The 27358-nt window shown below is 45.3% G+C and overlaps 1 protein-coding gene across 1 annotated transcript in view; it reads right to left on the bottom strand.

The window, feature by feature from the left end:
- The window catches only part of TRERF1 (transcriptional regulating factor 1), a 126225-nt gene that overhangs the window by 79786 nt on the left and 19081 nt on the right, over window positions 1-27358 (bottom strand). The window contains exon 2 of the mRNA XM_054169183.1: window positions 11632-11687. The gene's annotated coding sequence lies outside the window, so the exon portion shown is untranslated. The remainder of the gene's footprint in view (window positions 1-11631; window positions 11688-27358) is intronic.

Here is a 27358-nt window from a genome sequence, read left to right as displayed (position 1 = left end):
ACCAGAAAAACTCATGTCCTGCTTGACACATTCATTCTGTGTTTGATTATTTCTGGCTGACACTAGCTCCAGTGCTTCCTGCCCTGCATCTAACTCCAGAAGAAGTCATCCCTTTGCTCCTCTATTACTACACCGACCTAAATCTCTGGCAGAACTGCACAGACATCTTTTCTTCCCAAGGATTTCCTGAGATTAAATAATTAAGTCATTAAGGAAGAATTTCATCACCTGCTAAGGAAACTACTTAACATTCTCACCGCCAGCAACACGCATGGCTGTGTTTCCACATCTCAGATACCAGCCACACTGGCTGAATATGAAAAGCTGCTATTAGCCTCTTCCAAATGTAAAGAATACTTGCAAGGTCTGGTCTTTAAAAACTATTACCCTGGGTAAGCAAGACACTGCAAGTACAATAACATGATAGTCTAGATTTGTTTTAAACAGGAGTTAAAAGAATGCAGAAGGTCTCTCTCCCTCCCCCCACCACCAATTCCTCAGACACATTTTAATGTAACTGTGTAATAGTATGTCCTTAATATGAAGCAAATGTCAACATATATGGAAGAGGATGAGCAAGCAGAACAGGACTAATGCCTCAACAGAACACAACATCTGAAAATGTGAGGAAATTATTTCAAATTTTATCAGCAGTGAAAACCAAAATCATGTATGGTAAGAAGGCAAAGGAAATGTGTACTTCTCTTACATGCCAGATGGCAGGGGAGCTCCTAACTGCATGTGCCTCACTAGTGCTTTAAGAGCATTACTTGTTCTGATTCTTGCCCCAGTATCCACAACGTATCTGGACACACAGCCCTCTTTCTTGCTTTAATAAAAGTACTCCAATAATGCAAGAGAGTATCTTGTCATAAGCCACTGCTAGCTGTTGTTTTTCTGAACAATGGCCATTGCTACTTTTACTCAACCCTCATGCAGCAACAGGTCTCACCTGTGACAGAACCTCACCCTTAAGTACCTGCTGAAATCTAAATTAAACTAATAATAGTTTTCATCTCCTTTTGTGTCTCAAGTAGTCAGTCACAAAACAACTCAAGCCTCTACTCTTCACTGGGATATTCAGAGCATGCCATCTCATCCCTTTCATTTCCCTGCACAGTGTTTGGAAACTGGAGCAACATGAACATACTCTCATCTGGCCCCAGTGCTCAAACCAGAACTGAGCAGCAACAGCTGCTCTGAGTAAGTGACACATGGAGCATCCATTTATCAGTTGTTACAGATAATGCAGGCACTCCTTGCTGTCTCTCCAACAGCCTGTTAGTAGAAACAAGGACTTTTCTAGGCAGCTTCAAAGAAAAAAGTCATACAGCAAACTGCACAGCTAGATCCCAAGCACATTTTTCCTATTTTTCAATTAGTAAAAGCTTGTTGGCTGTCCTCCTAGCACTGTGTCAAAAAGCTCCGTTTCAAGTTTTGTTAGTGGGACTGACAGTGTAATTTGTTCAACTCCAGAGAAAGGTCGAATGAAGACTTCAGAACCACCTCCTCTTAAGGCTACAAAAAGGGACAGTATTTTTAAGCTGCAAGGCAGAAAAAGCAAGCAGAGAGGAAAAGAACAGGAAATAGTTTGCTCTTCCAAGTTGGTCTTCGAGTCTACTAGACTGCCTGTTTTTAATAGCACAGAGTAGGATAGGGCTCAGAGCGTTCCTTTGTATAAAGCACAGGAACAAAGGGATACCACTAGCATTTATTAGAGATAAAACTCATCTGAACCTATGACAGACAAAACAGTTTTCCCAGGTCATCAGAAGATGGCTTTGGTGGGAATGTATCATTACTGCAGTCCTCACAGACTTCCCGTGCTGTCCTAAGTGAATTAATCTGGTCACTTCAGTGACTTGAGTCACCAGAAATGGCCAGTGAGATGCATAAAATGAAGTATCACAGTCTCACAGTATCACCAAGGTTGGAAGAGACCTCAAAGATCATCAAGTCCAACCACAGACCTCACGACTAGACCATGGCACCAAGTGCCACGTCCAATCCCCTCTTGAACACCTCCAGGGATGGGGACTCCACCACCTCCCTGGGCAGCACATTCCAATGGCTAACGACTCTCTCAGTGAAGAACTTTCTCCTCACCTCCAGCCTAAACTTCCCCTGGTGCAGCTTGAGACTGTGTCCTCTTGTTCTGGTGCTGCTTGCCTGAGAGAAGAGACCAACTCCCTCCTGGCTACAATCCCCCTTCAGGGAGTTGTAGACAGCAATGAGGTCTCCCCTGAGCCTCCTCTTTTCCAGGCTACACAATCCCAGCTCCCTCAGCCTCTCCTCATAGGGCTTGTGCTACAGTCCATGGCAACCTCTTTACAGAAGTAAACATTTTGACCTTTTCAATCTCTAAGAATTGTGTTCATATACTATACTCACAGACAGCTGTTACAAAAAATCATGAAGGCACTGTTAAGGCCTTCATGAAAGCCATTTGAAAGCAAAAGGCTAATTAAGTACTACAGCAACCAGCTTTTTTTCCCCCCTTCCTGGTAAGATGGCGAAGGAAAACCAGACCCAACCCTGTTGGCATACTTTGTAGACAAATTCCTTTTGACAATTTACAAACCCTTTTGTTCCTCCCATTTAACAAAATTACTTCAGCAGTACAGAAGTTGGCAACACAGCCACGGCGGGAGAGGAAAGTTGCTCTATTCCTTATTTGTAAGCACAGAGCAAACACACAAAAACCCCCACCCACAGGAAACATTCATTTAGATTTCACCAAGGCTGTATCTTTTGACTATTAGTTGATAGTAAATGTGCAACTGTCTGGTACTTCATCTCATATAAGAACTAGATCTAAAAAAAAAAAAACAAAAAACATTTAAAAAAAAAAACAAGATTCAATTTTTACCTTCAAAAAAAAGCACACAAAGCGGTATGAAAACAATTCTCTAGAACAGTGCTACTTACCAAAAACAAAACAACTACTCCCACACATACATGCAGTATTAACAACAAAAAAAAAAAGATCAAAGCTGTAATTATGTTCACTCAAACCCAAACTGCAAAGCAGTTCACTTCAGGGATTCAGACCCCTGTTTTATTTCTAATGACACCATGTAAGCTACATCCTCTCATTTTTTCATGACTATTTGAAGGGCCTGATGGGATATTGTCTGTTGCCATTACCAGGGATCTGGAAAAAATACTAAATCCTTTCTTGTCATCTGCATGGAATACATTGCATGGAGCAACGATAAGCAAAACCCAAATCGGGCTACTTTCTTTTTTTGGCTAGGCACAGTTCATCTGAACAACAGCTGGGTTTAATACAACAAGAAACACAAAGATGCAAACACCTAGGAATAGAAGAACCACGAGAGTTAGCCTTGGGGAACTGCATTTGGCAAGGCAATGATCCTATAAGGAAAGACCAGGGGTCATGACAGACACAATCTAGACGCTAAACTTCCTGCACAAATCTGCAGCTAAGCAAGGAAACATAGCCTCTGGATGGAGAAGGATATTACTTTTTATGAGGCAAGGCAGGGAGAGAGAATTACTGTTTACTGCAAAAAAGAATATACCACCAGAAGAGCTAAAGAGTCAGAAAACACAACTTGTATCGAGTTTCAAAAGTCTGCATATTGGACATATCAAAGAGGATAATGGTTACCATTGGCTTACAAAAGGGCTAAGTGCCTCTACCAAAATTTACTTGGAAGATAAAGAATACATTAGCCAAAACTAGCCCCCAAAAGGATGTTGTTGGGCAGGGAAGAAAGTTTTGAAAAGTTCAGAATTGATCTCTGACTGTACACAATCAGGGTTGATTGATAGGAGGTGTAGTATGCTCAGAAAATCATTGGCAGCAGGCTTACAAAATGCAATAGCCACAAGAATCACTTTCTATCTCACCCAGCTGACTAAAACTATGCACAATTCCTCTAGCATTACACCTCCCCTACTCTACAGAAATGCTCCCCATTCAGAAACAGAGGCCTCTGCATTCAGGTAGCTCCAGTTAGTAGGGCTCTTCAGGAGCACCAGCTGCTCCCTACATGCCATCAGACTATGAAAATCAAAGTCAGTTTGTCTTCAAAGTGCTCCACAGCCTCAGCTCAGGGTATTCAAGGCTTTTCTCAGGACTCCAGGACAGACTTCAATCCACTGTTTTGCAGCTCTAGCTAATGCTAAATGGTGCTGGAGACTCAAATTTGTGTGGCTAAACAAGGAACATGAAGTGACTGTAGCACAGAACAGAACTGACTAAAATTCTTCCAGAGGGAAATTACTGTAATTTACAACTGGGACAAGTCTCCTTCTGTCATTTATAGTCAGGTATAGGCATCCCTTTAAAGCACCAACAGAAGCTCTGGATTCACTGACAAAATTATCCCAAGTTCACGATCTGCGCACTTACTAAAGCCGGGACGAACAGGTATCAGAGGCCCATCCTGGGAACAGAAGTCTATGAATGCATTCCACAGAATGTCTTCTAAAACAGAGCCCATTCCTTGGACTTTATGCAGTCTACAAGTCCTGAGTAGCCCTGGAATTTCAGGGCTCACACGGCTAAGTGTCAAGAAGGCAGCCAGAGAGTAAACCACAGTCACAATCGGCTTTGCTTCTTGGGCTGCAGATAGGGACCCACCAAGCAGGAACACCGACAGCTGCCTGTGCCACACAACCCCACCACCCAAATGGGTGGACCAGGGTGACCTCTCAACTGCTCAGCACATCAGGTCTTTCAAAATGAGCAGGAGGTCACAGCTGGGGGTCAGTCATGAACAAAAAGTCCAATTTTTGTGGGAGATTAACAGCAAACAAGCTCCTGCTGTTCTGGGAGCACAGCCTGGGTACTGTAACTCATGTTTTTCTTTAATTTAAACTTCTAAGGGGCATTTAAGGTAAATTTAATCTCATATGTGAATTTTGGAACTTTTCACTCACTGGTCTCCCCCCAGAATCTTTTTTAGACTTTTTTTTCATTATAAAAACCCAAACCAACAGTGAGTTACTGGCACATCAAGTTGGTAACCAAGCCAGAGCCTGGAAACTGCACAGCCTCCACACTGAATGGGTTTCAGAGGGGAAAAAAAAAGCAGAACATTTCTATATCTTGCTACACCAGCAACAAACCCTTCACCTCACTGCTAGGATTTCACCTTCAGCCTCAACTAAAATTTCCATTTTAACTCTGTCTGGCGCACTGTCTTTAATTCATGTAGGAAAGACTTGATATGAATAGCAGACAGTCAAAAAGGGAGCTGTATTGAGGAAAGAAAAGGGGAGAAGGGGCCAAGAGTCAAATGGTCAAAGTGGTAGTTTGCACATCAGCACTGAGAGTCAATCTGATGTTTCACAATTTAGCAAGGAAAAAACCCCACAAAACAGTCCCCCACAACCTGTTCTTGGATCCAGGGTTTCTTAATGAAAGCTGAGCATTCTCTCCATACTGTGGGTAAAAATACATGACAGAACCTTGACATCTGAAGCACAATAATTAATCATTTCAACATTAAGTTACAAAGGACTATCATCCCCTTTTAACTGACAGAGCAGCTGACTCAAAGACAACCAAGGGAGTTGCCCCAAACCACACTACTAGTCATTAGCAGAGCTGCATGCAGTTAGCAGTTCCTGGCTGCCAGGGCTATTTTCAAGCACTGAAATTGCCAGCCGCCCCACAGCCACAGAGCTGGTACCCTGTATGGTCACCAGGTGGAGGGTCACCTGCTCCCCACACCATGCCTCCAAGCTCCAGTTACACCAGCGACATCAGAGAAGATAAAAGGGTTTGTCAAACCAGGCTGGTGGGTTCACGATGAGCAGCAGCAGCGATACCCACATCACCCTGCTGACCTGCTCTAGAAGGCATTCATCCCAAAGGGGCAGGTGCAACACCCAGGGTCTGCCCTGGTGCTCCTCTTGTGTCTGTGTTCCAGCCCAGAAGACTTGGGTTAGAAAAATAACCCTATGAAGAAGTCAGAGCTCAGAGTTTTGCCAGGTTTATACCCTGCATTGTCTCACTGAGTAGGGTGGGTGAAAGACAAGCAACAGGCACCCTGGAGACTGCAATGCTACACCCCATCTTGTTTGTGCTTTACATACTCTGAGAGGAACTTCAGATAAGCTCACTTCTCAAGCAAAAACTGAAATGGCTCTTTCCATCTCAGCCCTATAGCTTTAAAGTGCATTTTACAGTACTAATTTCAGTTTCTCTTAATTGCATAATCAAGAGTGCAAAGTTACTTACAGAATCAGCCAGCTCACCACAAAGATATTCGACAATGAAAAGTGGCAGTTTTGTTGGTTGGGGTTTTTTTGGGGGGTGGGGTGGGAGGGTGTAGTTTGAAAAGTATTAAATAGACTAATTTGCCATCTCAATTTTTATAGAAGCAGCACAATTCTTACAGCAAACAGCTTGGGAAACCCAGCATGACAGAGATAGGGAGGGGGAAGTGAGTATTCACTTTTACATTGAAAGCAGAACAATAGAAATTTGCCTTTTGTAATATGATTAGACTTAAATTTATATATAACTTCACACCTAAGCCTCTGTTATATTAGTTTAATGTATTCCCCTCTTTTCTGTGTTCTGCTTGGTACCTGACCTATGCTCTGCTTGGAACCAAGTTTTCCAGACTTTCTGTCCAACTCACCTGATCCTTTGAAGCCGACAGTTACCTACAGATTCAGGCACACAAATAATTTATTCTTTCAGAAGTGTTAAGCACTTACAACTTGCAACTTGTGCAAATATTCAAATGTTCTGGGAGAAAAAGAGAAGGAAAAAGCATTTCTCTAGATGTCTTCATTTACATAAGTATTTTCTCCCTCCTCTAAACTGTTATGTAGAGGCTCTTCCTTACACGTGAGATTTCCCATTTTTCTCACCATGCTTTTGAGGTGCTTTTCGCATACTTTGACACACAGCTAAGTAACACAAGAGAAGGAAATCAAATTACCTGTAACTGTTTTATTCAAATTAACTTTCTTATTTTTGAAGTTTTTCTAAGATGGCTTGTGTGGAGACAAAGATATTCCTAGACAATATCAAAGGAAGTTAATGAAACTCATCTAGCAGTGATGTAAGAGTTTTGCGCTGATGTGCACTAACACAAGAAACCACAGTGTCCCAGTTTAGACAGAAAACACTCCTGGATTTTACCTCAGTTTGGTCTCATCAACAGCAACTACTGCTCCCAGCAACAAAAACACACCCCAAATGCAAAAACTCACAAACACTTCAACCAGGTAGCGTAGTTCTGCTTGTGTTACACTGTGGGTTTCACTGCCAAGGCTGATTAAAAAAGAACAACCAGAAAATGTTTGCCAAACAGACTGCTATTATAAAGTGCATTAACAGCTATTAATAATAGAATACACATCCATCCACTTCTTTTCAGATAATCAATATTAATTGGCAACCTCATTTGGAACTGTTAAGGCAAGCGAGCAGGGAGCTGCAATTCGTCATATCTAAGCTAACAGCGGGTGAAAATAGGCCTGGTAACAGTTACTTCCTTGTCATTTCCTTCCAAAAATGACACAATGCAGTTTCAGTGATCAAAGTAATTTTTATCTCATAAACCTACCTCTGAAAATAGATTAGGGCCTTATAGAACAATTTCATATTTATGATTCAAGCTATTGGGCAGATCTCATGTGAAACTTGCCGTGCAGTTCACACAGGCCCCAAGCTCCTTGAAAGGAAGCAAGATAAAGACACAGGGAAATACAGGGAAATGAAAAAAAAAATATATATATATTGGGTGAGAGGTCTGGCACCTATCAACATTGCTGCAAGCTTGCCAAGTCTGATAATTTCATCATTAGGCTTCAAGCATATTAAATGTACCATTATTCTTTTCTTCATTCAACCCCAGCACATAATCAATAGGATGGATGCCAAAAGTGAGCCATTACAAGGAAGTCACCATGGCTGGGATAAAATGACATTACTCCCTGCACAGACTAGACCACTTCTCATTGCTTTAAAAATGGGACTAAAAGGGAGCAACCTCTGTAATTGCAATGGCAGCAATAAACACGAGAGTGCATCAGAAGCACTCCCCCAGAGGAAGAAACAGCAGAGAACAGGTCAGGAAATAGTTGTGAAAACTCTAAGTAGCCAAGGGACAACATGGAAGAGATGTAGACAGGACCTGAGGGTACATTTGAGGCAGGATCCATCTGCCTGTCTGGAAGGATGGAACTCCAAATTTAAATGCAGAGAGGGAACACAAGAAAGGGAGCAGAAAGTTAAATAAAAAACAAATAATAGTAAAAGGATAGCTAAAGAATGAGGGACATCTAGCCCCTGCAGTCTTGAGACAGAATATGACCAGGGCAGCCACTATTTGCAACAGAAGTGGACCAGGAGTGGGACAATGGCATTTCTCCAGCGCAGGCTGCTGGGGAGAGGGCTAAACGAAGGCTTCTCAAAGAAAGGAGAAGCAGATATGCACATTCATAGCCTAGGGTTAATTTCAACTCTGAGAAGCTATTACACAAAGCAAGAACAGATTATTTTCTACTAGAAACCAAAGAAAGAGTCAGTGGAAAGTGCTACTACTTCCTTTCAGAACTCCATTTTAAAGTCTCCTGCAATTGCTAGGGATCTGGCTCACAATTCATACGTGCCTGGGGCTGACAATACAGCTGTGGCAAGAGATGGTGTCATGGCCTCAAGCTGCAGAACTTGCTAGAAACACAAGCCTTCTCAGTAGATGTTTTAGGAGGAAAGGGGATAGCAAGTTTACCCTGGGACAGACAGTCCAACAGCAGCCAGCTGCTGTGCCAGAGGAGTTGCCCACGTTACAGCACACAGACTGCTCAATATCCACTTTGCAGAACTAAAATTAAACAATATACTACATACACACTATATATAATACATGTAAAATACATGAGGAGCAATGCTTTAGGAAAACCCTAGCAGTTGAATGAATGCAACTGGAGTGCTGCATGCCAAAGAAGTCCCCAGTGTTGGACTGACATTAGACAAATACACTTCTCAGTCAGATTAATCTACTAGGAAAAAAAAACCACCTGAATACAAGCAGCTCTCCTGCCCTGGCCATGCTGCTTTCCAATGAGAGCTCACATCATGCCCGTGGTGATGCCCTGCTGGGCACCCCACAACCTTCAGTTGCGGCAATGCCAGTGTCAGGCATGCGACGGGTGGGGCACGAGGGCCTGCCTCCTCGCAGTGGGGTGCCTGTGCAGGTCATGCTAAACATGCTCTAAGAAGTCCTGAAAGCAACTTTAATTACCCATTCTTGGAGCACTGGCAGACCCGTTGGAACACGTACTAGTGGAGAAGCTCATTCACATAACAAGCGAGGTATGCACGGAGGTGCTTTGTGTAACAGTGCTGCAGACTGCTAAGGCCTCTCACCTGAAACCTGTATTTTACATACATTATACACATCCAAGACCACCTTCAGCTAGAAAGCAAGCAATTAAGTAAAATATTAGTAACACAATCAAACAGTGGCAAGAAAGGGGGTAGTTTGAGTGGAGAAAATGCCTAAAACCTAACACACACAAGCAAGTCTGATTCTTGCACACTCCACACAGTGCCAATAGGCACTCAGAGTTTATGGCTCTTGCTTGAGCAGCCAACCTCCAATAGGTTTGCAAACAAAACTTAAATGGTGGGAGGGAGGAAAAGAAACCAAAAAAGCCCTCAAGAGTGTCTACAAGAGCTAAATCTCTGAATCCAAGAAAAAAGTCATTTAGTCCTGGTCCTGATACAATGACATCATGCTTTTAGCTGTTTCCACTACGCTTTCCAACTAACAGCTAACAAGAACAATAGGGATTTTTGAGGCCTGTAAATGGCCCACAGCTCAGGAAGACAGACGAGACAAACCAAAACATGCAAGCGATAGAGCAGGACCGTCGCAGGGTAGATAGTAGGTTGCAAGACAGCAACAATCCCTATGTAATAGTACTGGTGCATTTAGCTGCTGGTGAGACCCCACCTGCAGTACTGCCTCCAGGTCTGGAGCCCCTATTACAAGAGGGATCTGGAGGTGCTGGAAGGTGTCCACAGAAGGGCCACAAGGATGATCAGAGGGCTGGAGCACCTCTCCTGTGAGGACAGACTGAAGGAGTTGGGGCTGTTCAGTCTGGAGAAGAGAAGGCTCTGAGGTGACCTAATTGTGGCCTTCCAGTAGCTGAAGGGGGCCTACAAGAAGGCTGGGGAGGGACTTGTCAGGCTCTCAGGTAGTGATAGGACTAGGGGGAATGGAATGAAGCTGGAGGTGGGGAGATTCAGGCTGGAGGTGAGGAGGAAGTTCTTCCCCATGAGAGTGGTGAAGCCCTGGAATGGGTTGTCCAGGGAGGTGGTTGGGGCGCTGCCCCTGGAGGTGTTTAAGCCCAGGCTGGATGAGGCTCTGGGCAGCCTGATCTAGTGTGAGGTGTCCCTGCCCATGGCAGGGGGGATGGAACTGGATGATCCTTGTGGTCCCTTCCAACCCTGATACTATGATTCTACTATGAATATGGTTATCCCAACATCTGATACTTTCAAAGACATTATTCCTCTCTGCCAGCGGAAGCTTCTGTACTAGAAACGAAACAAAAAAACAAACAAAAAGTATCTCTCTAAACATTGCCTTTTAAAATGCTATTAAGAAAAGTTAGCAAATGAAACTTGCAGTTCCCCTTAAGCAGGTTACTGACAGCAAATACTCTTTTCAGACTTGAATTCAGCAGGTTTCTATTCAAAAAGACTGCTCTAATAAAAACAGCTCAAATTTGAAAACGCCACAACAGAAAAAGTAAGTTTAAAAGTGTAAAAGTTTAAACAGGCCAAAGGTCTTTTTCCTTTCCAGTGTTGGGAGGGGTGGTCATCATCTCAAAGCTGTACAAAAACCTCTTCTACCTTATCTCTTCATCTGAAACAGGAGGATAGAATAGAATAGAATAGAATAGACCAGGTTGGAAGAGACCTTCAAGATCATCGTGTCCAACCTATCATCCAACACCACCCAATCAACTAAACCATGGCACCAAGCATCCTGTCAAGCCTCGCCCTGAACACCCCCAGCGACGGCGACCCCACCACCTCCTCAGGCAGCCCATTCCAGTGGGCAATCACTCTCTCTGTGAAAAACTTCCTCCTAACCTCCAGCCTAAACCTCCCCTGATGCAGCCTGAGACTGTGTCCTCTTGTTCTGGTACTGGTTGCCTGGGAGAAGAGACCAACCTCTGCCTCACTACAACCTCCCTTCAGGTAGCTGTAGAGAGCAATAAGGTCACCCCTGAGTCTCCTCCTCTCCAGGCTAAGCAACCCCAGCTCCCTCAGTCTCTCCTCATAGGGCTTGTGCTCCAAGCCCCTCACCAACCTTGTTGCCCTTTTCTGGACACGCTCCAGCAAGTCAACATCCTTAAGTATGACCTATGCTGCTAAGCCCCGTGCCTGAAAAGGCATACACTTCTGTCTTCTGGACCTTGTCCATCAGCTCACCAGCAGAAAACTGGTGTACAGGACAGAAATGCCCTCTTCTCAGAGTGTCAGAGGCATATGTAATTTAAAAGTAAGTATCTCAGTTATTCACAGGGTTCTGTCAGGGAAAGATACAGGTATCTTCAACCTGAACAAACTGGTGAGGCCGTTTTGTGTAAGAACAATTTTATCTTACCCTCTTCTCTTACCTTATCAGACACATCTCCTTGTTCTATTCAGAACCCAGCAAGTCATAAAATTCCATCTGAAACAAAAAGGAAAAGTCCATTAATACCTCCTGATAACCTCACAACAAAAGGCTAATAAGCAGTTGAAGAAAAAAAGCAGCGCTACACTTCCACTGCCATTCCAGTATAATCTCTGCCCCAGGCAGGTCACCCTCCCAGATGTGGTGATGTGGGAAACCCGGATATAAAAGTCTGACAGATGATGTAAGACGCTCTGCAAGAAACACATTCTGCCTCCTTCGGTGCGGGTAAGAGAGGTGGCCAAAGCGTACAGGCTGCCCTGCCGAGTCATAAATAAATCCCCAGCATTCTTTCATTAAATTAAATGAGCATCAAATTACATAATGTGAATGGCTGTAAAATGAGACCAGTGGTAAGGGCGAGAAATAATCACCGGGGTGTTATACATCATGGAGACAATTTCCCATCAGCGGATCAAACCTGGGCATGCAGCACCTTTCATCTCCAGGCCAAGAAACTGTCAGCGGGCAGCCTCTCTCAAATACACCAAAGCATGCAAGAAACAGATGGAACAAAGCTCTCATGCACAAGTTTAAATAATGTCTATACGGAATGCATACACTCAATTTCTGAACACCTTTACCAATCAACCCTTTAGTTTAAAAAAAAGATGTTTTGGTATACAGGTAAACACAATGCAGTCTGGTATACCTAGGATCAAAAGAAAGAGGACTCTGCACCAAACAGAAAGGGACCTGGGGGTGCTGATTGACAGCCACCTGAACATGAGCCAGCTGTGTGCCCAGCTGGCCAAGAAGGCCAATGGCATCCTGGCCTGCATTAGGAATGGTGGGGCCGGCAGGAGCAGGGAAGTCATTGTGCCCCTGTACTCTGCCTTGGTTAGGCCACACCTTGAGTCCTGTGTCCAGTTCTGGGCTCCTCAATTTAAGAAGGACATTGAGACACTTGAACGTGTCCAGAGAAGGGCAATGAGGCTGGGGAGAGGCCTTGAGCACAGCCCTGTGAGGAGAGGCTGAGGGAGCTGGGGTTGTTTAGCCTGGAGAAGAGGAGGCTCAGGGGAGACCTTGGTGCTCTCTACAACTACCTGAAGGGTGGTTGTAGCCAGGAAGGGGGTGGTCTCTTCTCCCAGGCAACCAGCACCAGAACAAGAGGACACAGTCTCAAGCTGTGCCAGGAGAAGTTTAGGCTGGAGGTGAGGAGAAAGTTCTTCACCGAGAGAGTAATTCGTCATTGGAATGTGCTGCCCAGGGAGGTGGTGGAGTCACCGTCCCTGGAGGTGTTCAAGAGGGGATTGGATGTGGCACTTGGTGCCATGGTTTAGTAGTCATGCGGTCTGTGGTGACAGGTTGGACTCGATGATCTTTGAGGTCTCATCCAACCTTGGTGATACTGTGATACCTAACCAACAAAACTGCAACTTTGGAATTCTCAGTAAAATTTACACTCATGACATACTCAAGCTTGAATAAACACTTTTCCATGGCATTATTAATAAAAAGAAACATGACCTGAAATCCAGCCAGCCTGAGAGTCACTAGGGCAGAAAAGAGACCTCCTGTCTGGCAACTTCTAAAAGGCTAAGTCTGCCTACAGGGAGAGATCATGGTAGACTCATAGTATCAGTCAGGGTTGGAAGAGACCACAAGGATCAGGTAGTTCTAATCCCCCTGCCATGGACAGGGACACCTCACACTAGATCAGGCTGCCCAGAGCCTCATCCAGCCTGGGCTTAAACACCTCCAGGGACAGGGCCTCAACCACCTCCCTGGACAACCCATTCCAGGGCTTCACCACTCTCACCTCCAGCCTCAATCTCCCCACCTCCAGCTTCATTCCATTCCCCCTAGTCCTATCACTACCTGACATCCTGACAAGTCCCTCCCCAGCCTTCTTGTAGCCCCCTTCAGATACTGGAAGGCCACAATTAGGTCACCTCGGAGCCTTCTCTTCTCCAGACTGAACAGCCCCAACTCCTTCAGTCTGTCCTCACAGGAGAGGAGCTCCAGCCCTCTGCTCATCCTCGTGGCCCTTCTCTGGACACCTTCCAGCACCTCCAGATCCCTCCTGTAATAGGGGCTCCAGAACTGGAGGCAGTACTCCAGGTGGGGTCTCACCAGAGCTGAGCAGAGGGGAAGAATCACCTCCCTTGCCCTGCTGGCCACACTTCTCTTGATGCAGCCCAGATGCGAATCGAGGATCTCAAAAACCAACCAAACCAACACTTCCACACACTCTTGTAGCTTTTTCAGTGTCCAGCCCACATGCCCTAGAAGCCTGTTAATGCAGTGCCATGCTGGAAAAGGCCAGAAATACATATATGTGAAATAACACACTGTATGCAAGAATGCTGTTTTATTTTAAGAAACAACCACCCAAGAAAACCACCACCAAAATCAAAAAAGAACAACAAACCACCCACCTCCAATTTTTCAATCCAGTTATCTGGAGTGTGAGGGGAGATACAAGAGGAATGGAAGGATTTGAGCCATAGAGTTTTCATATTCACTTACTTTTCCTCTAGTTATACTACTAAGGGTATCCCTGTGCCAAAAATCTAATACTAGACAAATAAAACATCGTGGTTTAGCATTCTGACATCCCTGATTTGCACCCTCGCTTTGTTCTCCTTGTGACACCAACAGCCCCCAGAAGGAACCACAGGTGCTGAGTTCCATGGAAAGGAGGCATCCCTCAATGCGCTGTGCTGCTGTCTCATCAGCAAGAAATTCAGGCTGGTGGCACACAGGTCTCCAGCCAGGAGAGATGCCTGGGAGCCAGGGTCCAAACTGCCAGCTCTGGGATGCTTCTCCCTCTCCTCTCTCTTTAAACATACATTAGCGTGTGCTTTAAGTGCTAAAAATAAACTGTTAATCCAGTGAATAAAATTTTCTCATCTTCTGCTAACAACCATTTATTTTTTGGCATTGTCAAAATAATATGACAACATATTTCCACCACCACAGGGGCTTTTTGGATTCTTTTTGTTGTGTTTTTCTCTAGGAAGTAAGAGCTCTTTTGTCAATGTGACAGAAAGATGTGAAGGAAGAGAGCCACTAACCAAGAGTCCCCTTGAATATCCCTCCCCTCCTGCTCCTCACCAGCCCAGCAAAATTCCTCAGAGCACAACCTCTTCCTGACTATTTTCAGAGAAACTGCAGCAATCACACAAGAACAATGGGGAAGTTTGTTTTACTCAGAGTAAATGTTTTGCAGCTTCCAATGTAAATATTTTAATTAATGGATTTGATTTTTTAACGCTGTGCTGCCTGACTTGTGCTCACGCTCACACAAAGCTGTCAGGACAGAAGCAGCACTCAACTTCCACCACAGAGAGGAAGAGCAAAACACAGCATAGAAAAGTGACATGTTGACTTGAGAACATGACCTTCAATAAGCAAATCAAAACTCACTGCTCATTTGCTGGGGGAGATATGGGACAGAAAAAACTTAAAGGAAAATGAGTCTGCTCATCTCCTGCATCTGGCTTGAAGGGTTGGGTTAGCTCCCACCAGGACAGTGGGCCTATTTTAACAGTCAGCTTATAGAAAACCACGAGCTAACCCATTTCAAAAGAACACTACACCAAATGACCAGTCTACAACAGAAAAGTGATTGCTATTGTTTTGTCTCAGCCATCAATAGAGTGGCTCTTCACTACCCCATCCCTCTTCATCCACATCACAGAAATGCGCTAATCTCCTCTTGGAACTCCAAAACCCAGTGCTGTGAACTCTGTCAACAGGACGGTACTTGGGTTCACTCTCTCTGGGCAGGACTGTTTTGGTACTACAGAAGTTGGCTGGACAGAGATGTCAAGCTGTCCTGTATATGCTTCTCTGACAGTTTCTGGATCCAGCAGCACCCCTCAGATGCAGGCAGCTCTTCCACTCTGAAGGGTACCTCTTCCCACAGAAATCATCTCTCTCTTCTGCCCCCAGACATGGGGCTAGCATTTGGATGCAGTATCAGCAGATGGCCAGCATTCAAGATTTTTTTACATTTTCTTTTTCAGATGTAGTGGGACACAGATGGTGCTGTTCCCAAAGCCTGACTGGAACGTGAACACAGACCTGCCTGAGCTGGGAGCCTCAACCCCACCATATCTTTCTGAAAAGCTGCAGAAACTACTGCACAGAGCAGTTTAGCCTGAACCAGTCCCACACATGGTGGTGTTTCCCTTCTCCTGCTTTTATCTGAATGAGAGGTTATTTTCCCTCTTGGGCTGAGCTCACCACAGCTCATGCCTGTTAGCAACATCCTCCCCCAGGTTCAACAAGCAGCTTTACAGAAATTCCATGTCCCCATCAGCAATACACATGCTACCATGGGCAAAGCCTCACCACATCTTGCAAAACGTACTGCATTTGTGTCCTTCCACCACTTCACGCAAGATGCTGGTTGCACACTTGTTGCACACTTCCTAGATTCAGTGATGCTTGCAACCACTATCCACACCAGCAGCTCCATCACCCCTAGGTCACTGTGGCAGTGGCATTTAGCTCATCACATCCTGCTGGGTACTACCTAGCATAGGAAAGAATGGAAAAAGGCCTACTACCCTCTTTCCTGCAGGGGCTACTAACTGAAGAAGTGAGACCTCCTGATGGTACTTCATTGAGAACAAACCTCCCACAGTCCTAAATTAGTAAATGCTAACTATCAACCACTCCTCATTAGGATGAGGGGCAGTGGGAAGTAAGAATGCCTGGTTGTTAATAGAGATAGATCCTCTAATTCAATGGCAGCAAGAGGCACTAAGGAGAGTGCGGTGAGTGCTGTTTCTGCACAGGTAGACTGAGGCTGGAACTCATGCAGAAGGAAGCAGGCATGAGCAGATACATCACCCCTCATGGTGTGCACCCCTCTTGGTACTCGTCTCCTGTGAAGGGTAAACAGATACCAAAGAGCAGCACTCGCTGAGAGCTCCCCTTACAACAAGGTGACTCGGAAACATGTCTGCAAGACCTTTCCCATCCCATGCCACAAAGCGAAACAAAATCTCCTGGCTCCTACATTTGAGTGCTATCAGTGACTGCTGTGACTGTACCTGCATGTGTAATACCAACTTTAGCTTTCACACCATTTCCCCATGTTCCCCACCAAATTCCCCAGCTATATACAGAAGATTAAAACACACAGTAAGTATCAAAGAAGTAGACCCATTTGCTCAAGACACTCTTCCAAAACTAACTCCAACCACTTTTCATGAAAGACCCAAGTAAAAAGGCAGACTTTGCACAGAGTCTTCAATGTGCATGGACTCTAGGAAAGAAGCTCTCTTAGCAAGTGAGTGATTTAAGGCATATGGCAGCCTTTCCATCCTCCTCTCTGACCTCTTCTAGGGAGCCACTGCACTTGGCTTTTGCATGTGCCTATCTAATCAGCAATATGAAACTTGCACAACCTTACCAGTGTCTCTGTGGTCTTCTCATCAGAGCAATGAGTAGAAGCACTCCCCAAAGGAGAAGCACATTCCCATGTCTCTCGTGCCCATAGGATGGAAAAGAGCGAGGAGAGAACAGATGAATGTTAATCTCTCCTCCTTTTCTCCAGCAGCAGTCTGTCTCCCACGCACAGAGAAAGGAGGCTGTACAATTTGTGGAGGCCAAACTGTCTAGAAAAATGCAGAGAGAATTGATGGTAAATCTGCTTCTCTATCAACTCTCTTACTGTAGGGAAAGTGAAAGTCGGTCATTGAGTTGCTGATGGAAGGTAAGACCTCAGGGTCTTTAAGTGACTGCTTTTACACAAACTGCAGAACTAGACTACTCAGGATTGTATTAGTTCAACATATTCCCTACCTAAAATATTCTGTGGACACACTGCTTGCACTGTATAATTTCTTGTGGGTTTTCCTTTTCCTGGCAGATTACATGGTTTTGTCTGATCACAGCAATACATAGAAAGGACCCAAGATCACTTCATTATGGATGTCAATTCACAAAGACAGGACTCCTCTCTAGCCTTCACCTACTCCTTAACCATAGGTAGGTAGGCAGTAGGGACATGAATTGCCGAGCTTGGAGCAGTTGCTAACCACACACACTTCTTTAACTGCTGTATGTCTCAAAGGTGCCTGTCAGCATGCGGTACTGTGCATACGCCAAACGACAGCATGGGGGAGAAGCGCTAAGCAGGAAACAGAAGCTCATCTTAGATTAGTACAGCTCACTCAGTTGTAGTGCTATGCTCAGATTTGGTTTTGATTTGCAAACCATGCTGTCATTGGCCAAGAGGGTGTTTGAAGTTTTGCTTAAAAAAAAAAACAGAGGGGGAGAAAAAGCCAGAAAGCTGAACCAGCCACACAGATACAAAGAAGTTGCCCTGGCAGCTGATACCTTTCAAGGCTAAGTGATATGCACCTTTCTCAGCACATTTTACAGTATCCTTCTTCTTGCTTTTCCATCTTCCCCTCTAGCAGAAGACAGTTGCTCAGATGGGAACTTCCCAGGTCTCTAGCAAAAAGATGCAGCAGAAAGTGTCTCCCTGCTGTAGGAGCCTGAGGCAACACCAGACACCTCTGATCTTGAGAGTTCCTCCCCACCACCCCCAAATCCCCACTGCAAGAGAAGCACTTTGTTGAGACACCGTATAAAGTCATCAAGTCCGACACGGCTCTAAGGCAATATTAAATGGCACCTTGGTGGGCTGGCAGCAGGTTTCCCCTTCTCATCATTAATTCCACAATGAACAAGACATGGAGTTATCATATTGCCTGAAGAAAACAGATCCTGCCCTCAAACACATGCCAGCAACTGCAACCATAGTTTTGATTATACTGATACCTGCTCAGTAAGAACCACCAAAAAAAGTTCACTTGCTTACCCCAACTGACAATAAAGCATAGAAGCAGAGATATATTGCAAATCATAACTTCATCAAGGGCAAGGTGAAAGTTTTTCTCTGTGTAGCATAGAGAGCAAGTCTGAGTCTTAATGAGAAATCTTATATGAAGACTCGGGGGGGAAGGAATCCACTATTTAATGTTATTATTCCTCCCTGCCACCCTCAACCAACTGGACAGATGGGCAGAGTCCAACAGGATGGCATTCAACAAGTCCAAGTGCCAGGGGCTGCACTTTGGCCACAGCAACCCCATGCAGAGCTACAGGCTGGGGTCAGAGTGGCTGGGGAGCTGCCAAACAGAGAGGGACCTGGGGGTGCTGATTGACAGCTGCCTAAACATGAGCCAGCAGTGTGCCCAGGTGGCCAAGAAGGCCAATGGCATCCTGGCCTGCAGTAGGAATAGTGTGGCCAGCAGGAGCAGGGAAGTCATTGTGCCCCTGTACTCTGCACTGGTTAGGCCACACCTTGAGTCCTGTGTCCAGTTCTGGGCCCCTCAGTTTAAGAAGGACATCGAGACACTTGAAGGTGTCCAGAGAAGGGCAACAAGGCTGGGGAGAGGCCTTGAGCACAGCCCTGTGAGGAGAGGCTGAGGGAGCTGGGATTGTTTAGCCTGGAGAAGAGGAGGCTCAGGGGAGACCTCATTGCCCTCTACAACTACCTGAAAGGTGGTTGTAGCCAGGAAGGGGTTGGTCTCTTCTCCCAGGCAACCAGCACCAGAACAAGGGGACACAGTCTCAAGCTGTGCCAGGAGAAGTTTAGGCTGGAGGTGAGGAGAAAGTTCTTCACTGAGAGAGTAATTTGTCATTGGAATGTGCTGCCCAGGGAGGTGGTGGAGTCCCCATCCCTGGAGGTGTTCAAGAGAGGATTGGACGTGGCACTTGGTGCCATGGTCTAGTCATGAGGTCTGTGGAGACAGGTTGGACTCGATGATCCTCGAGGTCTCTTCCAACCTTGGTGATTCTGTGATACTGTGATATTTATTAATATTTGGGCTTCAACTGTGGATAAACAGACAGGAATCTTTCTGCCTGAGCACACATTTAAGACTGTTTACACATGAAGTCTAAAAGGATGTTCTCATTTTATAAATAATTTTAATCTGACCACTGCATCAGGAACAAAAAGTGCAACTTGAGGCTATATACAGAGGCAAAACACTTGGCTACCAATGTCTAAATGGGGGAGGGGACAAAGCCTAAACATCAGAGTCACTAAAACTCAGCAAATAAGTTTATAGCTGAAGCTGAGCAGATAATGTAGTGCATGTTACACACACAGAACTGCAACTCTTCTTAAGCTATACTTAGCATAAGTAATTTTAGCTATTCAATATAAGATTCTCCTAAATGTAAATACTCCATCTGTTACTTATAGCTGACCACAGAAGCCACCCAGCCACCCAGCCCCTCCACTGTGGTAAGCACAACGTATCTGAAAGAGCACTTGTGGAGCCATGACGCCAACTAACTCCCAGACAGCATCAGAAGCTGACTTCTCTTTCCCAGGAACGAGGACAAAAGGTTTCTCAAACCCTGAGTTTTTGTTTGCCTTTGTCACATGCTCCTGTATGTGTGCATATGTGGTGGTAGTTACAAATGTATGTAATTTGCTTCAGATCGATTGCTTTGTGTGCCAGGGAAGCAGGGGAAACAGAAACTCTGCAAACAAGAAGATACTTTTTCCTATCAAGAAACACGGTTTCCAGATAAAATTTCCTCTTCAGTTAAACACACAAACTTTGTTTCCAGTTTTGTTTCCCAACTCAAATCCTGTGAACTGCAGCATAAAAATACCACAAGCAGACTTAAAGGATAGCCAAAGAGGTATTTGCTACCCAAAATTGAGCACGCTTCTGAAACTGAGCTAATGATGGAGATTTTGTCATGTTCCCTACTGTCATACTCCAAATACATTGAGATCATAGTGAGTGGCAATCAAGAGGTTTGCATGGAGTGTGTCCAGAGAAGGGCTAGAGATGAGCAGAGGGCTGGAGCACCTCTCCTGTGAGGACAGACTGAAGGAGTTGGGGCTGTTCAGTCTGGAGAAGAGAAGGCTCCGAGGTGACCTAATTGTGGCCTTCCAGTATCTGAAGTGGGCTACAAGAAGGCTGGGGAGGGACTTCTCAGGATGTCAGGGAGTGATAGGACTAGGGGGAATGGAATGAAGCTGGAGGTGGGGAGATTCAGGCTGGAGGTGAGGAGGAAGTTCTTCCCCCTGAGAGTGGTGAAGCCCTGGAATGGGTTGTCCAGGGAGGTGGTTGAGGCCCTGCCCCTGGAGGTGTTTAAGCCCAGGCTGGATGAGGCTCTGGCCAGCCTGATCTAGTGTGGAGTGTCCCTGCCCATGGCAGTGCGGTTGGAACTAGCTGATCCTTGTGGTCCCTTCCAACCCTGACTGACACTATGAAGGGACAAGGAATAGAGGCTTTTTAAGGAAGAAAAGCAAATGCAAGCAGTGTGTATGGAATTTTGGTGTAGCTAAATCTTGTATCGCTACTGATATTATATATACACTGCAAGTAATAACTAACAATAAAGCAGAAGATAGAAGAAGATAGAATAATAATAGTAAGATAGAATAAACCAGGTTGGAAGAGACCTTCAAGATCATCGTGTCCAACCTATCATCCAACACCATCTAATCAATTAAACCATGGCACCAAGCACCCCATCAAGTGTCCTCCAATGACAGCGACTCCACCACCTCCCTGGGCAGCACATTCCAATGGGCAATTACTCTTTCCGGGAAGAACTTTCTCCTCACCTCCAGCCCAAACTTCCCCTGGCACAGCTTGAGACTGTATCCTCTTGTTCTGGTGCTGGTTGCCTGGGAGAAGAGACCAACCCCCACCTGGCTACAACCTCCCTTCAGTATAAGTCTGTGCTTTTAAGACCACCTAAATTTCTGAGCCAGCGGAGCCATGAGGACTGCAAGCACGTAACTTCAAATCAGTGACCACACACGGAAAGGCAGGCTGGCCAGGATGTGATCCTTCATTCTGACTTCATTCTGCACAGATCCCTTGAAAAAGGATCAGCAGAGACATGTTGCCCAATGCACCTCCTACAGAGCACCGCTCAACCAAGAGACTAGGCTACCAAAAAAGAAGAAACAAGTTTTCCCCTTACATAATGAGGTATGCCTTAGAATCCAGCCCTACAATGCTGGATGTATCAAGTTCTAAATTGGGTTGCAGCAATATTTAATCACACCACGAATCCTCCTTACTCTGTAGTAAAGATGCCTAATAATTTAATATGCTGTAATATTTTCTTCATCTGGAACTCATCAAAAGTAGCTGGAAATTGGCATCTCTTTTACAGTCCCTTATCCACATAGGTATAAATTCCAAAAAAATCTAACTGGTTCACATTCTTTGCATGGAAAAAGGTTTCTATGGTACATTTACATGTAGACTAAGGAAGGTTGCCATCATCCCTCTTGGGTTTCTTAGGCAGGTCACTGCATGTCCTACAAAGGCTTCTGTATTAGCCCAGGATATTCACTGAGCATCATAGAATCATAGAATCAATAAAGTTGGAAAAGACCTCAGAGATCATCAAGTCCAACCTGTCACACATCACTTCATGACTAACTAAACCATGGCTCCAAGTGCCACGTCCAATCCCCTCTTGAACACCTCCAGGGATGGTGACTCCACCACCTCCCTGGGCAGCACATCCCAATGGCCAATCTCTCTTGCTGGGAAGAACTTTCTCCTCACCTCCTGCCTAAACTTCCCCTGGTGCAGCTTGAGACTGTGTCCTCTTGTTTGGTGCTGGTTGCCTGGGAGAAGAGACCAACCGCCACCTGGCTACAACCTCCCTTCAGGGACTTGTAGACAGCAATAATCTTTTTTCTGAAAGCAGCAAAACCTCTTGAAAATCATTACACCAACAAGTAACATTTTGAGGAGAAACAGAAGGATTCTAGAGATTTCAGAACTTTTTAAAACTTTTTAATAAAATTCTCAGAGCCATTTTTCCCCTGAAATAGAATACTGTACAAAATGCTGAATTACCACTCTCTCCTATGCTACTATTTCAGTGGGTAACAGCCACAGACTTCACATAAAAATAAACTTACACAAAAAAGGGAAGATACTTAAATCAATAAGGTGAAGAAAAAGACACTACCAGTACATGTCATTAAAATTTGTGATTCCCATTCCCTCCCAATGAATAAGGTCTGCAACAAAATAAACACAATTTCACACCAGTTCTCCTATCTGTCTCCCAAACAGAGAGGGACCTGGGGGTGCTGATTGACAGCCACCTAAACATGAGCCAGCAGTGTGCCCAGCTGGCCAAGAAGGCCAATGGCATCCTGGCCCGCATTAGGAAGTGTGGCCAGCAGGAGCAGGGAAGTCATTGTGCCCCTGTACTCTGCATTGGTTAGGCCACACCTTGAGTCCTGTGTCCAGTTCTGGGCCACTCAGTTTAGGAAGGATGTTGAGTTGCTGGAATGTGTCCAGAGAAGGGCAACAAAGTTGGTGAGGGGTTTGGAACACAGCCCTGTGAGGAGAGGCTGAGGGAGCTGGGGTTGCTTAGCCTGGAGAAGGGGAGGCTCAGGGGAGACCTTCTTGCTCTCTACAACTCCCTGAAGGGAGGTTGTAGCCAGGTGGGGGTTGGTCTCTTCTCCCAGGCAACCAGCACCAGAACAAGAGGTCACAGTCTCAAGCTGTGCCAGGGGAAGTTTAGGCTGGAGGTGAGGAGAAAGTTCTTCAGAGAGTTGTTAGCCATTGGAATGTGCTGCCCAGGGAGGTGGTGGAGTCACCATCCCTGGAGGTGTTCAAGAGGGGATTGGACGTGGCACTTGGTGCCATGGTCTAGTCGTGAGGTCTGTGGTGACAGGTTGGACTTGATGATCTTTGAGGTCTCTTCCAACCTTTGTGATACTGTGATACTGTGATAAACCACCACAGTCAAAAGTTAAGAACATGACCCCTGCAAATGCAACAAAATGCATCCATTTTTTCTTCATGAAATAGATAAAAGAGTCACATAAATCAAAGACTGCTCAAGGACTGAAAAACACAGTGATGTCATTATTTTCCAGCCCTTCTGAGAAGTGCAGTTTACATCCTCACTTCCTGCTGTCCGCCTGGACTTTTCTTAACCCAAGGAACACCGGACTGACCCCGCAGCACTTCAGTAATGGGAGCATCAGAGAACGCTGCGACAAGTCTGGTTTACATCTCACCAACCCTCTTTTATCAGCAATTCAATAAAAACTGCCCTGCCAGGAGGTAAAACCAAAAGGTGAACTGTCCTCTTATTTGCTCTGTCTCTATGTGGATGCATGCTGTATTTTCCTTTACCATGTTCAGCTAAGAATCCCCAGCTAAATGGAACAGCTAAAGGAAGTCCCAATCCTGCAAACCCCTGCTAGAAGGCCCCACAAAGCATCTAAGTGGAATATGCAGCAATTAAGATGTTTGACTAGTCTGCTTATCAAATGGTTGCACTCCCTGGAGTGGAGTCTTGACACAGGCTTAAGTCAAGATAGTGACTGTCACAACCATTTCATAGCTGGTGATGTCAGCTGTTTTAAGACCATTTTGAAGAAGGGGGAAAAAAGAAGAGATTTGCTTTCGGATTTTAAACTTCAAATATTTTACACTGGGGCAGAGCTTCAACAAAAATATTATTTTAGATAACTGACTGGCTCACTTTTCTCTGAGATTCAATAGTATCAACCAGTTCCTGAAGAGCCAGGCAATCTAAAAACAGTTCCCTGCAAAGAAAGCCGAGTTCCTAAGGAAGTTCTTAACTCTGTTTTTGGACTAACACAGAGACAATGCTGTCACTTTTCTCTTAGTTCCCACACAAACAGCAGAAACTTTACTTTCCTCCATACTTCATTTGCAAACCACAAAGCTTTCCATGTCTGTATTTTGCTTTCTTGGAGTGACACACTGGGACTAAGACTGGTAACAGAAAGCTCCTTACTTAATTTCTCCTGGCACTCCTAAGAACGAATCTGACTTGGACAAAAGGGTTTATTACAACAAAGAACAAAAAACCCAAACCAACCAAACAAAAAACCCCACACCACCACACAACAACAAAATCTGAACAATCAAGAATCTAATTATCTAAGATTAATGGCCAGCCAATTTCCCCCCAGTTTTAAAGACCTGTGTTGGCTTTTCCAGCCAAGGAGAAAGTGAGGCCAAACTGCGGAAGCCGCTGGGCTGATGTCCGTCTGCACAGACTCCGTGGAGTTCAGTACAATTCTTCTGCATTTATTTATAGCTCTGCCTAGAGATGCAAGATGTGGTAAAAATGGCTCTAAGATACTGAAGTTGTACAAGCCTTAAAAATTTACTTCTTGCTGGTTTACAACTTCTGACTCACTGAGATAAGGAGGGACCTGTCCTAATTCGTGTCTTTCTAAACTCACTTCCCCAGGCATCCGGAGTTCACTGCATCTACTTCATAGTATCATAGTATCAGTCAGGGTTGGAAGGGACCACAAGGATCATCCAGTTCCAACCCCTTGCAATGGGCAGGGACACCCCACACTAGATCAGGCTGCCCAGAGCCTCATCCAGCCTGGTCTTAAACACCTCCAGGAATGAGGCCTCAACCACCCCCCTGGACAACCCATTCCAGGGCTTCACCACTCTCATGGGGAAGAACTTCCTCCTCACCTCCAGCCTGAATCTCCCCACCTCCAGCTTCATTCCATTCCCCCTAGTCCTATCACTCCCTGACATCCTGACAAGTCCCTCCCCAGCCTTCTTGTAGCCCCCTTCAGATACTGGAAGGCCACAATGAGGTCACCTCGGAGCCTTCTCCAGACTGAACAGCCCCAACTCCTTCAGTCTGTCCTCATAGGAGAGGTGCTCCAGCCCTCTGCTCATCCTCCTGGCCCTTCTCTGGACCCCTTCCAGCACCTTCAGATCCCTCTTGTAATAGGGGCTCCAGAACTAGAGGCAGTACCCCAGGTGGGGATTCACCAGAGCTGAGCAGAGGGGGAGAATCACCTGCCTTGCCCTGCTGGCCACACTTCTCTTGATGCAGCCCAGGATCTGATTGGCTTTCCGGGCTGCAAGTGCACACTGAGAGCTCATATTGTTCAGCTCTGTGCTTTATCTTTTACCACATCTGCAGTTATATATATATATACATGAAATACATATTAGAATTTGGTTTTAAACAAGTGGCACAAACAATATCTGACTGTGTATTACCAAATCATCAATAGCTCAAGCAAAGGTTTTTATTCAGTTGGCATTCTTCTCCAAAACATGTCTCAAAGAATCATAGAATCATAGAATCAATAAGGTTGGAAAAGACCTTAGAGGTCACCAAGTCTAACCTGTCACCACAGACCTCATGACTACCAAACCATGCAACCAAGTGCCACGTCCAGTCCCCTCTTGAACACCTCCAGGGATGGGGACTCCACCACCTCCCTGGGCAGCACATTCCAATGGCTGACGACTCTCTCTGTGAAGAACTTTCTCCTCACCTCCAGCCTAAACTTCCCCTGGTGCAGTTTGAGACTGTGTCCTCTTGTTCTGGTGCTGCTTGCCTGGGAGAAGAGACCAACCCCTTCCTGGCTACAACCTCCTTTCAGGTAGTTGTAGAGAGCAAGAAGGTCTCCCCTGAGCCTCCTCTTCTCCAGGCTAAGCAACCCCAGCTCCCTCAGCCTCTCCTCACAGGGCTGTGCTCAAGGCCTCTCCCCAGCCTTGTTGCCCTTCTCTGGACACGCTCAAGTGTCTCAATGTCCTTCTCAAATCGAGGGGCCCAGAACTGGACACAGGACTCAAGGTGTGGCCTAACCAGTGCTGACTTCCCTGCTCCTGCTGGCCACACTGTTCCTGATGCAGGCCAGGATGCCACTGACCTTCTTGGCCACCTGGGCAAACACCCAATGCAAGAAAACATGAAATCTTACCCCTAGAGTAGTAAACACTTGGTGAGAAAAGTTAATATTTTCCTTAACTTGAACATTCTTATAGCTGGGAAAACAATACATAAAGAATTGGGCAAATTCACCTACTAGTTAAAGTATTCTTTTGAGGGAAGTTTTACCAACAGCACTGTCACGTTAACTGGCAATGTCCACCAAATACTACCAACAAAAATATCTGTACAAACAGCAGAGGAAAGACTTGGTAGTGTTTATTACACAGGTGGATTATCTCACCAGTCAGACTCAAGCTTTTGCAGCAGTACACAAAAAACCAAACAAGCAAACAAAAAACCCCTAACAAACAAAAAACGAACACCAACCAAAAACCCACTCCCTCTCCAACAGCTCTTCCCAAAAGTATGCTTTCTAGGTTTTCATGTCCAAAAGAGGCTGGCACCTGCCCCAGCTGATGTGCACAACTTTGATGACTGCATTTTCAAAATAAAAGCCAGGAAATTAGTCACGGTAGCATCTCCAGGGGACAGTTTGGGTGGCTGCCAGCGAGTTGCGTGTGGAAGGACATGTGAGAGAGGAAGGCTGGTATCTGCCACTTCCTCCCTGCCACCAAAAAAAGAAAAAATAAATTAGAAGAAGCAAGAGAGTCCTCCCTTACCTATGGCAAGCTCAGCCCCAGGCACAGGAGAGGGCCAATGCTTAGCATTCATGCACAACTTGGAGAAGATCTGGTAGAGAAACTCCTCAAAGCCAGAAACATCTGGTTTCACCATTCTGGTTGAGTGGTAATTTCTTGAAGGGTTTCAGAGAACAGCTGTTACAAATGCAAGACCACAAACCTGTAAGGGGTTTGACCTGCAGAAGAGCAGTCCCTTCCAGCCTGTTCAGCTCAGGACATCAGAACATCCACATTCGTAAAAACACCAAACAAACCTTGGAATGACCTAAACCACCATCTCCTCTCTCTGGCCAAGCCACAAAA

Source organism: Dryobates pubescens, chromosome 2 (genome assembly GCF_014839835.1).
Source record: "Dryobates pubescens isolate bDryPub1 chromosome 2, bDryPub1.pri, whole genome shotgun sequence".
Taxonomy (NCBI): Eukaryota; Metazoa; Chordata; class Aves; order Piciformes; family Picidae; genus Dryobates; species Dryobates pubescens.
The sequence above is the reverse complement of the archived record's forward strand: the minus strand, read 5'-3'. Positions and strand labels throughout refer to the sequence as shown.